This window comes from Camelus bactrianus, chromosome 15, assembly GCF_048773025.1.
Source record: "Camelus bactrianus isolate YW-2024 breed Bactrian camel chromosome 15, ASM4877302v1, whole genome shotgun sequence".
NCBI lineage: Eukaryota > Metazoa > Chordata > Mammalia > Artiodactyla > Camelidae > Camelus > Camelus bactrianus.
The window spans coordinates 19,349,185-19,363,673 of NC_133553.1; the positions used below are offsets into that span (position 1 = coordinate 19,349,185).

General features: G+C 53.0%; 1 long non-coding RNA gene across 1 annotated transcript in view; it reads right to left on the reverse strand.

Moving 5' to 3' along the window:
• The window catches only part of LOC123619458 (uncharacterized), a 36,391-nt gene extending 32,444 nt beyond the window's left edge, over positions 1-3,947 (reverse strand). Inside the window, exons 1-2 of the long non-coding RNA XR_006728061.2 lie at positions 3,812-3,947; positions 665-829 (exon numbers count right to left, since the gene is read on the reverse strand). This is a non-coding gene — a long non-coding RNA (uncharacterized LOC123619458). The remainder of the gene's footprint in view (positions 1-664; positions 830-3,811) is intronic.
• Positions 3,948-14,489: the final 10,542 nt, after the last annotated feature.

A 14,489-nucleotide genomic window follows, 5' to 3' on the forward strand; every position in this document is an offset into this window, starting at 1 on the left:
ACACTATTCAGCAAAAAACCAAAAAGCCCAAACTACTGATACATTCACCCACATGGTGAATATCAGAAATATTGTGCTCAGCAAAAGGAACCGTACATGAAAGAGTACATCTCATGTGGTTCCATTTACATGAACTCCTACAGTGGCAAAAGGCAGACCAGTGGTTGCCAGCGGCCCAGACAGGGAGGAATTCCCTGCAAAGGAGCACAGGAAAGCTTGGGAGTGATGAAGTGTCCTGTGTCTTGAATACGGTGGTGGTTTCACGGTATTTACATTCATCACTATTCATGAGTTGTATGCTTTAAGTGGATGTAGCTCATCGAGCAGAAATTATATCTTAAAGCTGGTTTCTAAAAAAAATTGCTGAAGAGCGTGGTCCCAAGCCTCCACTCACTTCCCGAATGGGAATGCCAGCCTTTCCCACAATGTGCTGGCAGCTTCCCAGGGTGAAGGAGGTCCAGCCTCCTAGTCACTTGTCAGCGGTCTCTCGGGAAGTTCCTCAGAGAAGGTTCCGGGCTCAACTCCCCTTGCCCTGAGCTGGACCACAGCGGTAGATACTTGGGACATTAAAGAGCTTTAATTCTGGGACACTTTTTCAGTTACAAGGGTCAGAAATCCTTCTCAACTAAAGGGAAAAAAAAAAAAAAAAAGAGACAGAATTTACCTGCTCACACAGTTAGGAAGTCTGCTGACATCCAGGCTTCAGTGAGTCATTAGGGCACTAATTATACCTGCTCTGCTCCTCTGTTTTGGCCTCAGTCTCTCCTGGTGCTGAAAGGGTCCCAACACGGGGACAGACCCATGGCCCTGGCACATCCTCACAGCAGCCCTGGAAAGGAAGAGACTGTCATTCTGGCCAGCCCCGGTGCAAGTCCTGGAAGAAGCCCCATTGGTCTGCCCATGTCACATGCCCCCCTTTAACCAACTCCTGTGACCCGAAGAATGCAGAATTATGACTGGCTGATGTGGGCCCCTTGCTGGGAGAGGGGCTGGTTAGATCTTGGTCACATTTTTCTGATGAGGCCTTTTGGCACTCAGGTAAATTCCTGGAGGGGAATCGATGTGTGAGAGAAGAGTTTTGTGCAACTTCATTGCAGCCTCTAAACTCCCCCAGGATACTTGGAGGGGAGGGAGGAGCGCTCCAGGCCCCCACCCAGCTATGCGTGTGGGTTTGTATATGAGCTCTCCTTTTTAGGTTTTGAGAGATAGTGAAGGGTGCGAATACAAAGAAACAGAAGGGGGCCCGTAAGATGGCCTGATGATCTCCCACCCTGGTGTTATGCCTCGTATGAGCCTCTCCCCTTGAGTGTGGATGGCACCTGTGTCTTGCTTCTAGCCAGCGGGATATGCCAAAGGTGAAGCCCCTCCCATGACCACATTGTGTCATATAAGGCTCTGCCTTGGCTGACTGGCGAGCGCATCTCTCCTGCTGGCACGGAGGAAATGGGCTGCCACGTTGTGCTGTCTAAGGAGAGGGCCTGTGGCAAGGAAATATGGCCTCCAGCTGACAGCCAGTGAGAGGTCTGGCCCTTGGTCACGGAGCCCCACGGGAAGGAATTCTGCCAACAACCTGAGATCACAGAAGCAGATTCTTCTCCACTTGAGCCTCCACATAAGAACACAGCCCAAATGCTGCCTGGTCTGCAGATTCATGAGACCCAGACCCAGCTAAGCCAAGTCCAGACTCCTCTTTTCGTATCTCATGGAAACTGAGATAATAAATGTATGTTGGTTTAAGCCTCTAAGTTTGTGGTAATTTGTCACACAGCAGAGAAAGCTGACATCCCCATTTTTTTCTCTGCAGCAGGGAATGACTGCAGCTGCCTACACACTGGTCTCCAAGCCCTCAGCCTTACAGCTGCCAACCTGCTGTCATGGTCAGAGGCCTGGTCCTCAAATGCAATGTGACTGCCCATTCCCCTAGATCCTATCAACGCTTATTCTGGATTCTCAGAATAAAATGCAAACCCTTTAGCATGGCCCGCAAGGCCCTTGATAATCTAGCCTTGCAAATAGGCCTTGGCCCCACCTCCCACTTATCTGTGTGTGGAAACAGAGACTGGTTGTCCACACTCCCCCATGCTCCAGGCTTTCATGATCCATGCATTTTCTTCCAGATCTCTGCACCACCCCAACCATACCAACACACACACACACACACACACACTCTCTCTCTCTCTCTCTCTCTCTCTTTTTCTCTTCCTTTTTCCTTTCTTCCTTGAAGCTCAGCCCAAACATGGCCAAGAGGCAGGGTTCTGACCCTCCAATGAAGTGCCTGTCTGCCCAGGGCCCCCTCCTCCCCATGCAGTCCCTCTGGCCCGGTGCCTAGTGCCAGGTCAACTGTCCTTCCCCAGACTGTGTCCTCTGGGAGGGCAGCAAAAGCTCACTGTGTCCACAGTCCTGGGACCAGCTCTGTCAGCAGGGGTTTGTTGAAAGGAATTAATGAATAACATGTCCACTTTCTGGATGGGGATGGGGTCATTCAACCCTTTCATGTCCTCTAAATGAGGAGTGGGATCTACACTTGAATGGGACAATCTTGGGAACCAATTCTCCCCAACCCCACTCTCTGATCCAGACAGCCAGAGCATCTGGAGTCCAACAGTCATTTGTTGTAATCTAGAGAGGCTGGTTGGGCTATTTTATCTGCATTTCTGTCAGTCCACTGCCACCATACTAATACCCCACAAGGGGAAACTGAGGCTGAGACAGAAATGAGCCTGCCTGACCATGACCACTGCCCCCCTCCCCAGTGGCTGCTGAGGCCATCAGCCTAGGTGTGTCTGTCTGCAGGGGCAACAGGCTAGGCCCACCCCCAGGGTGGGAGCTTCCTGCGTGTGGGTACCAGACAAAGCCCTCCTCGGTGGGCCCTGTGGGACAAGGACCTTCCAGAACTCCTACCCAACCCAGAGGAATGCGCTGGGCCTGCGGACGCTCCCTTCCTTCTCCGCCCAGAGCTTTGTGAACAGAGCCAGGAAACAGGAGGGTTGGGAACTTGAATGGTCTCCAAGCTCTCCTCTGAAACGGCTGAGCAGTGAAGTGTGAGTGTGTGTCTGAAAATGCTCCAAGGCCTGGCTGCATGCCGGGGTGCTCTCCAAGAGCGCCCTGGGACCACCCCAGCTGAGGCCGGCCTGCCAGCCTGGGGCTGCAAATTCAGCAGCATCGCTTCCTACACCAGAGTTCCGGAGGTGCCTCCCCGTGCCCCCGACCTCCAGCCCCTGCCCCCGTCAAGGTTTCTCTGGGTCCCACATCTGGGGTGATGGACGTGGTCCCAGTGTGACGTTCCCAGCTGTCCCCTTCTTCCTCGGGCATAGAATTAAAAGCACCCCCACGCTGACATCACACACAAACTGCTTCTGACATGAGAGAAAGGTTGGGCCCAGCCAAGCCAAAATCTACCTGCTCTGGGTGGGGACAACTGGATTGCCTCTCACGGTCATCTTTTGGGGATCATCACCTCTAATTCTTAAAACAGCTCACCTAGGGACGTATTTATTCCTCTCATTTTAGCGCTGTAGAGGCTGATCTCCCATGGAGATAAGTGGTCCCTGTCTGGGTGATCACAAGGAGGTAACGAAGGAAAAAGTGCTTTGTGAATATGTGTGCAAGAGATTGTCACCACGGCCCATGTGTGCCAGCTCTTAACTCAGGTGGCCCAAGATCTAGGGTCAGGCCTTGACGGCAGACAAATCAGAGGTCAAAGGTTCCCACCCGGCGGGGAGTCAGGCCTCCCTGGGTCTGTAATCGCTGCCCAGGCCAGGGGCCCCGCTACTGGGAAGCGGTCTTTCCAGGGGGTGAGGGGCCACTTTACCTAAGAGCCACCACAACTTCTCAGGCCTCCTCTTGAGCCCAAATGCTGGGGTATCCAGGTGCCTGGAGAGCTCGAGGCCTCAGGAAGCCCCCGTAAACGAGCCCAGGAGGAGGAAGTGAGTGGACGGACGAGCTGCATGTAGTCCGGAAGTGGGAGTGCGAGGAGGCCCTGGAGGGAGGCTGGCGTAATGAGTTAGGATTTCCTGCTGAGGCCTCACTTCCCTGAGGTTAACCCCTGCGTGGGCCGGTCAAAGCGGCTTCCCAGTGCCAGAGAGGATGGGAGAACTACGCTGCTGATGAATATGGACAAGAAAAGACAATGAGCATTCACTGAAGAAGAGGAATTAGGGTGTCCCTCCCCGGGCTCTTGGCCAGCCCGTGAGGCTGCCGTCTCGGTAGATCCTTGATGTGGAGCCATGACCTTCAGAACGATCCCCTGGCAGGCTCTGCGCTTACTGGGTTGGTGTACATGCTGGAATAGTGGGGTACCAAGCCAAGCCTGCATCATGAGGACTTGTACCTGGTTTTTGGGCAGAGAGCTTGGCCAACCTAGGCAAGAGCTAAGGAAGTTCCTGGTGAGGAGACGGCTGCTCCGTGGGAGAACGGGCTGCCAAGTGCAGTAATGCAGTCTGGAGGCACCGTGGGGTCCTGGCAGGAACTGCCCAAGGCTGTGGAGACAGTGTGGCCCTGAGCTCCCAGAATGTCAAGACTGGGGCCCTGGCAGCCAGCCCACCCTTGGCAGGAGTCACTCCACACTAGTGATGGATTTCTGCCTTGCCTGGCTTGGGTGCATCTCAAGTTGGGGAGCTCACTCCTTGGAGGACAGTCTCTGTATATATTACAACCCTGATACATTTTCTACTCAGTGCTGGTACAGAGGGAAAAAAATGTGGCCCGCCCCAGAGCCGGCTGCGGAGCTATTCCTGGAGGAGAATCACCTACACGTGGGCCACTAGTTGTAGAGACAGAGACCCCAGGGCCTGGACACCATGAGGTCAGAGAGGGACAGAGGTAACTAAGTCCCCACTCAGGGGCTGAGGGAGCCGGGGAGGAGGGAAGTGGGGGGCACTGCTTGGAGAACAATTACTGGAGGACAGAGAACTCCGGCTTTTACGACAGGAATGTTATGTTTCATGTTGCTATCACTTATACCCCCTCCTTCAGTGTGGCTTTCAGTCAAGGTGTCCACACACTTGGCCGTGAAGGAGTGGGGCTCGTCCAAGGGGAGTCCATGCCGAGGAGGTGAGGAGAGGAGGAGAAATCGGCACAAGGAGGTCTGGGAGCTGGAGGTGACGGGGGAATATGTCCTTCCCTAAGGGGAATCCCTGATGATACCGGGAAGGATGCAGATTTCCAGTTGGATGAGGGCAGCACATGAATGCTTGAAGCTATTTTATTTAAGTCATAAGGGACAGGAGGGCTCAATGGGCTGAGGGACTTGGGAATAGCCGTGGACATTACTGTGGCTGGAGAGGTTTGTTGATTGGGCAAATCAGGCATGGGGTTTCCCTGAGAGTCAGGGTATCGGCTCTGCCTGGAGCAACGCATCCCCATTCCTGGAAACCCAACTCCTCAGCATGTCTTGACAGAACCTTCCCTGTAGCAAACCCTCCTCCAGGCTCCCAGGACTCCCTCTGACTCGGATGCAGCCACACTCACGGTTTTCCCAAACTCCACGCCTTCCCCCCAGCCCACTCGGTTTGCGTTACTGCTCCCTCATCCACGTGCTCACGGTGCCCGCACACAGGTGCTACCTGGAAAACCTGCTCTGTCCACCTCTTACAGTGAGCTATTAAAATTTTTTTTTTTACTTTGTAATAATTTTAGATTCACTAGTAGTTGCAGGAGATTCAACCAAGGAGCTGCAGATAGTACAGAGAGTTCTGGCATACCCTCCACCCAGCTTCCTCCAAGCTGAACCTCTTATATAACCATGGTCCTTTTGTCAACACTTAGACATCAACACTGGGACAATACTACAGACGCAACTGCAGACTTTAATCAGATTTCACTGGTTTTCCCACAAATGCTCTTCCAGTACTTCCAGATCCCATCCCGGGTTCCACGGTGCATTTAGCCTTCATGCTCCTTAGTCTCCTCACATCTGTGATTCCCTACTCTCTCTTCGATTGTCATGACCTTGACCCCTTTGAGAAGTCCTGGGGAGGCGTTTTGTAGAGTGTCCTTTGATTTGCATCTGTCTGACGCTGCTCATGGTTAGGCTGGGGTTATGGAATCAAGAAGAGAAGACACCGAGGGGAAGTGGCCTCCTCGCCTCACCCACCTCACCTCACCTCACTGTCCATACCCCTTACCACTGGCGAGTTAGCCCCTGCCACCTGATGGTGTCTGCAAGCTTTCTCCAGCATGAAGATACTCTTTTCCCTTCCCAGACTTTGTCAGAAGTGAGTCACTACGTCCAGTTCACACTCAGGGTGTGAAGACTTAGGCTCCACTCCCTGGAGCGGGTATCTCCATATATTATTTGGAATTCCTCCTGGGGGAGAATTGTCTCTTCTCTCCCATTTGCTTATTTACAATGCATTCTTATTATTTCCTCTTTAAGACCCTCCTCGACTCTCCTTCGTCCAGCTTAGCAGCTAAGCGGCTAAGACAGCTCCCCCAGCCCCGGTATTTCCACTAGCCGGCGGTGCTTTCCTCTGTTGTTGCATTTATCAAACTATACAAACTATATCATTATCATTACTTTCCTTGGGAGCCTCCCTATCACAGGAGAGCTTCTTTAGTCATCATTTATGAGTAGTGATGAGGCAGGCACCTTGGACAGGTATTCGTATGAGCATCACCTCATTTAACTCCCATGACATTCCTAGAAGTAGTTCTTTTTACCATGTGAATTTTACAGAAAAGGAAACTGGGACTCAGAGAGGTTAAGCAACCTGTCCAAGGTCACACAGGTAGTAAGCAAAGTCCACAAGGGCAGGAACTGTGTCACAGCCCTCTCTCCCTGGTGGCTGGCAGAGCAGCAGGGTTCATCATGAACTTGCTTGCGTTGCAACAGAAACAGCAAAACCTGGGCTATTGTTGTCCATACCTGCCTCAGGGAGCTAAGCACAGGGGCCAACTCCTCCTGCCTTCCTGCCCCCAGTCTCTGCGAGGCTCCCACAGTGGCTAACACCAGCAGAGGCATCGTTCCTCGGGACGAGGCTCCCACCTTCCGGTGTCCCTGCGGAGGGAGAGAGGAGGGAGGGAGCAAGGCAGTGAAGGCAATTCCTAAATTGGGAGCCCTGAGCAGTTACATCTCTCAGAGACTACACTGGGGTGGCAGCCCACAGATGACCCAAGGGACCCAGCAGGGATCTCTGAGTCACATGGAGCCAGAAAGGTGTCTGGGAAGGGGCTCCGGACAAATCAGGGCATAGGGCATTTTCTAAACTCCTCCTGGCTAAGTTGTTTATTCATTCTTTGGCCCTATCAACATGGGCCTGATCTGAGGTCAGAGCTCGCAGTTCCGGGTAAAGACAGGTGGGAAGTGGTAAACAGAGCAAATGTGACTGAAGAGAGGCCACGTGGGGACACTGAGGAGGGAGGGGCACTAATTGCACCTGGGGGGTGCTTCATGGGGAAGACAAGGGGCTTCGAGGAAGAGGGGGACCCACAGACAGCAGGAGCCACTGCCCAGGAGTCCCCTGGGGCCCGGGAAGCAGCTGGACCAGGGAAGCTGGGTGACTCCCTCTGGTTCAGGGGGCTGGCCAGCTTGGGAGCACAGGGGCGATGCAGCCCACCGGAGGTGCAGCCTGGCGCTCCCCAGAGGGCAGGAGTGAGGAATAGGCACCCCGCAGGTCCCAGCTTAGGCCCTGCAGGGCCCATGCAAGCCCCCCCGTGAGATGCTTCTCCACTGGTCATTCTGCCAGCACTTTGAGCAGCCATGCTGCTGGCCCTGCTGCCTGTTTGGGCTGGTGCCAGCACCACACTGGGTCACTGGGGAAGCCAGGCTGGCAGCATGTCCAGGGACAGGCAGTCAGCCAGGCAGACAGCCTGGATGACCCCGGGGATCCTTGGAAGCCTGCCCGCCCAGGCCGGGAGGTACTTTGTGTTGTTGTCATGGCCCACACTGGCCTCCATGGGCTTTCTCCTAGGGATGTTCTCAGGACAGTGGTATCCATCCAGGGGGCCTTGGATGGTGGTGGGCACCAAGCTGGGAGTCAGCCTGGAGGCATGGATTCTAGTCGTTCCCCTTCTCTGGGTCTGTTTCTCTTCCCACAAAATGACAGGTTGGACTAGTGGAGTAGCTGTCAAAGCTTGGTCGCTGGACCAGTGGTGTCAACAACATGCAGGAACTTGTTAGAAATGCATCGGAGACCTACTGTATCAGATGCTCTGGGGCAGACCCAGCAGACACAAACTCTAGGGGATTCTGATGCCGCTCAAATGTGAGAACCCTAGGCGGGCTGCTCTCACAGGTTCTTCCCAGGCTGATTCCAACCTATCAGGCACCTGCTGCCTATGCACAAACGGGTGAGGTATGTTGTCAACACTGAAACATCACCTCTATTCCCTGGGTGGCTCCCCGCCACTTGTCCCTCAACACCAGCTCGGAGGACATCTCCTGTGGAAACAGTCCCAGACGGCTCTCCCGCCAGTTCCACAGGCAGAGGTAGTCAGGTCCCCTCTGCTCCCCCTGCACCTGCACCACCAGCATGGCCTTGGTGTACAGCACATCCCTTGTGGTCTTTCCTGCCAAGTGGTGGGACCAAAGGGCAGGGCTGGTTCTGATCCCTCCAAGGTCTCCTAGCAGCAAGCGCACAGCATGGCTTTCCTTCCCTGCTCCGCAGGCTGTCCTTCCTGGGCTCTCAAGATCCCAATAAGCACCCATCCCCTCAGAGAATCCTCCAGGGGTCCACTCTACCCACAGCCCCACCCTGGAGCTTTCCTTTGGCAAACGTTGCAGGTTGGAGGACACACAGCCCCTCTACCCCGGGCCTGGGTACCTGACCCATACATACAAGCTGGTTCTCCCTCTTGGGAGGTCTGATGACACAACACCCAGAGAGGTGGTGCTCTGGCCTGGGGACACACAAAGAGAAGGCAGAGCTCTGCAGTCACGAGGCCGCCGCAGCCACCAAGCAGAAGCTGTGTGTGTGTGTGTGTGTAGGGAGGAGCTGACCGTCCCCTTTGTATCTGGTGAGAGCTGCCGATTCCCCCCACCCATCCACTCACAAGGACTCACATGTGCTTTTAAAGTGCCTGTTTTCCCAGAGGAGACAGTTGGGAGAAAGAATTACTGGACTTGGGTCTGAGAGATGAAGCCTGACTCCACCAGTGCCAGCCAGGGCTGCTTCCCTTTTCTAGTCCTCAGTTTCGGCCCCATTTTACAGATGAAGAAACTGAGGGAGTTAGTAGTGATGGATGCCCATGGTCAGGCTGGTGGATCCATCATCAAACAGGTGGGAGATTGATGGGTCAATGATTCATGAATTGATCCACTAGTCAATCATTGATTAGGTCATTCAGTCAACCAGACTGCCAGTCAAGCAGCTAGTCAGTGGACAGCACATCAGCCCTTGTGTGACTTCCAGCCAGTGAGCTCAGCCCCAGGCAAAAGAGAAAGGCAGGAAGGATGGGCTGGACCCAGACCTCACCAGCAGCTTACTCTCCCCTCCCAAGTCAGCTTTCTCTGGCCCTCCCACCCACCCTGGCAGCAGTGCAGGCAGGGAAGGCAGCCTCCAGACTCGATTTGTTCCTCTCGGCTCCACAGCTGGGCTCTGGCCAAAGGCTGAAATACTCAGGGGTTGGCAAGGCCTGGGCCAGCCAGTCTGCAGCCCAGGGAGGGGATGCTGAGGGACAGGAGAAAGGAAGAGCCCGCCCACCCGCTGTGGGTCCTTGCCCCTTGGCAGCTGCCAGGCCCAGGGCAGAATGAAGTGGAGTCACACCAACCATCTATTTCTGACTAGGCCTTGAAATCAGCTCCTCCAAGTTCAACCTGGAAAGGGGACCAGCCCTTGCAGAGAACCATGGTTATCCGAGATGGAATGGATCTCCAAAAACATCTAGTCCAGAGATTCCCAGATCTGGGCATTTCACTGACCATAAAATTTGAGAACAAGTTTGGGGATGCTGCCAGAGGATTGCTAACGTTTTGTTCTCACAAGTTCAAGTGTTATGTACTATCTCTGCTATCACCATCTCTTCCTAAAAGGCATGACATTCTAACCAGAAAAAATTAGGAGGATACAATCTCTGAATAAATGATAGTCCTTAAACTGTACTTAACTATTTGAAAAAATGCATTCCTTGCCCCTTATTTTTCTCATTCATAATAAAACCATGAATACGTACTTGATCATAATTCAGGACTGATTAGAACCACAGAGCTAATCCAGCTCCATTTTGCAGGTCAGAAACTGAGGCTCAAAGATGACAAAGATGCACAGGTGCCCAGCACTTTAATACTAGGAGCTAGGACACCAACCCAGTTCCCTGTCCAGGGTCACTCTGACATCCTAACCTGGTCCTCAGTCCAGTGGGAAACCATCGTCACTTTCCCTGGGTGGACCTGTAACACATTTCTCCAAGTCTGTTCCAAACTGGTCCCATCTCCCCAACACCCCTTCCCCAGCAGATGGCTCCCACATCACTTAGAAGGTAGATCACACATAAACACCCTGGCCATCTCTCACTCCATCCCAGAACATTCCTGGCTCCTTCGTCATGCGCATGGCCCGCTTCCCTGTTCCGTGCTCCCCCAGCCCTCCCCCAGCACACACCCCCCAACCTCACTCCGCCACTGTCAGCCCTTCCATCTCTCTTCTGCTTCACTCACTTTTCTCCACCGTGCCCTTCCCTTCAGCATACGAACACAGTCAAGTTTCTGTAGTGTCATTTAAAATTCTTTCAGAGTTCACATAAACAGAAATCATGACGGCTTTTGAATACAAGCAAAACTCTCAGGTAAATTCCATCAAAGAAATGCAATCTTATGTGATGAGTGCTCATTTTTTCCACTTAGCTTGGCTGAGGTCAAAAATTCAAGAAGATCGAGCACCAGTGGAGAAAGAGGGGACTGGCTTTGCAGTTGATTGTTGATGGCGTACAGAGACACAAAAGCATGTTTGGAGGGCACTTTGACAATTTTCCTAAACAAAAAAATGCACATGGCCACATATCAGAATTTTCATAGCAGTTTTATTCATAACAGCCCCAGACTGGAGATAACCCTGATGTCCATGGACACAAGAATGGGCCAGTGCATGGTGCTGTATTTCACAGCAACGAGAATAAATGATCTCGAACTACATGCAAGTACATGGCAGTCCCCAAAGAGATAAACTACATGATTCTCTTTGTACAGGTTTCAGGACATGCGAAAGTATCTTGTGGTGTTAGAAGTCATGATAGGGACCATCCTGGGCAGGGTCAGGCAGGGGGCTTTTAGAATTCTGCTAATATTCTGTTTCTTGATCTCAGTAACACAAGTGTGTTTACCTTATGAAAATTCACTGAGTTGTACACCTAAGGTTTTGTACTTTCCTGTATCTAGGCTATATTTCAATAAAATTTACCAAAAGGGAAAAAGAAATGTAAGAGCAGTCAACCCAGCAATTCCAATTTTAGGAGGTGATTCTGTAGTTAACCTTGCACGTGGGCACATGATGCACGGACAGGATGTCCTGCAAACTGGAAATAGAAGAAACAGAGGTGATTTAGGCAGGAGTGGTTCAAGTATGGCATGTTCATATAACGTAATAGTATTTAACTACAACAGAGAGCGAGGCTGATCTTTGTGTACTGATGTGCAGTAGCCTCCAAGATGTGTCGTGAAATCAGCAAGAAAGATTCAGAAGGTGCACAGATCACGATCCTTTGCATATAAGTATTTTTGCATATACACAGACTCTCTGGCAGGACCCACGAGAAAGTGGTGGCAGTTTAGCTGGTGGCATTATGCTCTACTTTATACAGTTCTCTGGGTCCATGTCCAGTGTGCCTGCTGGACCGCACTTGGCCTGAGGGTCTGTGGGGCCTGGTGCCGATGAGGGCCTCCGTGATATCTCTGAATAAATGACTTGTAACTGACTCCAATTTATAAACATGTCAATATCCCAATGACTATAGGCAGGTCCAGTATCTGGCTATGGCAGCAACCACCTGGTGTGTGCGTGTGTGAAGAAAGGCTGCATGGAGAGGTGGTATCTGGGTAGAGGTGGGGGACAAGGGAGGAGGAACCAGCATAAGCAAAGACTTACATGTCTGTCTGTCTGTCTGTCACATGGACTAGAAGTAGGAAGGAGAGGACCTTATGCCTGGAGAACCTGGAGCTAGCCTGCTGCCCAAGTTTCCAGGTGCTGTCCAGGGAGAAGAAACTGAGCCAGAGGAGAGAGAAGCTTGTGCTCCAGACTCCTGGAGAGTTGCTGCCACCTCCTACTCCACAGACACGGCTGGTCATGTGGGTTGACTACACTGGCAGAGCTGGGATTTGGATCCAGGTCTAACTCCAAAGACCTGCACTAAGCATTCTGCTGAGTGTCCTGCTGTTTGGGGGTCAGGAAGGGCTTTACTGAGAAGTCACAATGCAGTCTTACAGAGTAAAAGTGGAGAAGGGTTGGGGTGTTCCAGACAGAAGAAACATCACATACAAAGCAAAAGATGGTGACTCTGACATGATGTTGGGGGGCACAGGGTTTTGCACTGGGATAACAGCATTAGAAGGGAAAGGGATTTGGGGAACTGGTTGGAATGATGCAAGAAGTGCTGGCTGGGGGCTGGTTCTGCAGAGCCGTGCATTCCTGCCTAAGGAGTAAGTTTCAGTCTGTGGCTGTTCGGATTCCAAACTGAGGGTTTGAGTACAGCTTTGGTACCGTCCCTACCTCCAGAAGATGATTCTGGCAGTGAGCTGAGGGGCACTGTGCAGGTGATGAAGCTAGAGGTAAGCAGACCCATTGGGAGGCAGCAAAATAATTCAGGTGAGAGAAGACATTGGCTTGGACCAGAGCAAGAGTGGGTGATGGAGAGAAGTGAATAGTCTGAGAGAGATTTAGGAAGACAAAGAGCACTAAGTCATTGACAAAGGGAGGCAAGGGCAGGAGGGAAGGGCCAAAGGTGACTCTTAGATTTCTGGATGAAGGAAAAGGGTATCTGGTGGTACCCTTCCCGAAGTTTGCGGAAAATTCATATTTGGGTAGAATGGAAGTTCAGCTTCAAGGACACTGAATTACAGGTGTCTGCAGAATGTCCAAATGGGGAGGGCAGTTAGGAGTTGGTCTTCATTCACTTATTCAACCACTGGTTACCATGTGGCTGCAGTGAACCAGGCACTGGGGTTTCACAGTGAATTAGGCAAGGTCTCTAACCTTGGGAAGGTTCCTTCTGGTGGGGAGACAATTAACAAATAACTAACGAAACAAAAGTTACAGGCTTTGAAAGGTGTTGGGAAGGATGTGAGTTAGATGAAATGGAAAGAAGCTGGAGGTCAGCTTATGCTCCCTCTGTCCAAGCAGAGAAGGCTGGTGAGGAAGAAGCTGGCCAGAGCCCTGGGCCCCACCTGCTTCCCTATCAGTATGAACGTGGAGGGCCTGGTGCTTTCATGGCCTGTTTCCTTGCCTGTTCTCTTGCTCAGAGCACAGTCCCCACAGCGCGGGGATCCTCTACTCTCACCTGCCCCTAGCTTCTAGGGCCGAGGATTCCTCACTGTGGCCTCTGCACCTTGTTCTATGCCAACCCATATCTAAGCTCAGCAAATGTGGGCCACGTGGGTGGATGAAAGGCTGCGCCAAGCCGCACTGCAGGCTGTGTGGGTACAAATAAACACAGGCTGCTCTTCAAGAACTTAGAGCTGCAGAAATGCATAAACCACACCCAGAGACACAGGCAGCCAAAGGGCAGGGGTAAGTTGCCCTGGACATCTCTCTCATTCAGGCCTGAGGACTTCCCAGAGAGGGTGACACTTACACCTGGCCTAAAAAATGGGCAGGTTTCACCAGGTGCTTTTCAGGTGGTCACTTGTTTTGCCCCTAACCCTCCATCCCCACCGAATTGTGGGGAAACTGCAGCTCAGAGCTGCCTGGAGGGGGCCGTCAGTGGCAGACTCAGGCCGAAAAGCTCCGGCTCTAAGTGCCTGGAGGAAGGAGCGGATGCAGGAATGTCACCCGGGGCTAGCCAGCTTTCAAAAGTCTTCCAGATCAGGGATGCTCTCCTAAGAGCGATGGTAGATTACACAAGAAAGCAGAATCAGGGTTGAGGCTTCCAGGTGAGCCGCCTCTACTGGACAGATTCACTCCCTGGGGACCTGCACTCCGGCAAGCAGCAGGTGGTGGCCCTTTAAAGCGCAGCCCCCCTCCCCAGCCAGTCCAGTAGACTTGGGGACTTCCCCGGACGCATCTGCACGGTCCCTCCACCCAACCGCTCCCGCTGCAGCAGCCGCTGCAGTAGCCGCCGCCGCTCGAGCCGCTGCCGCCGCCGGGACCTTTCCCCTACTTTCCAGGGCCTCAGGCTCCGCCCCCTCGCCGCTACCAAAACACGTGCCGCATCCCGCCCTGCCCGATCACGCCGCGGCCAGGCTCTGATCACGCGGCTCTCCGCGGCGCCCATTGGCCGGGGGCGCCCAGGCCTGTCGCGGATTGGCTGGTGGCTGCCCAGACCCGCCCCGGCGGGGCGCGGTGTATTTTGGTTTGCCTCTGCGCCCCGCCCCTGCGGCCGCTCCCTCCACAGCCGCCCCGCCC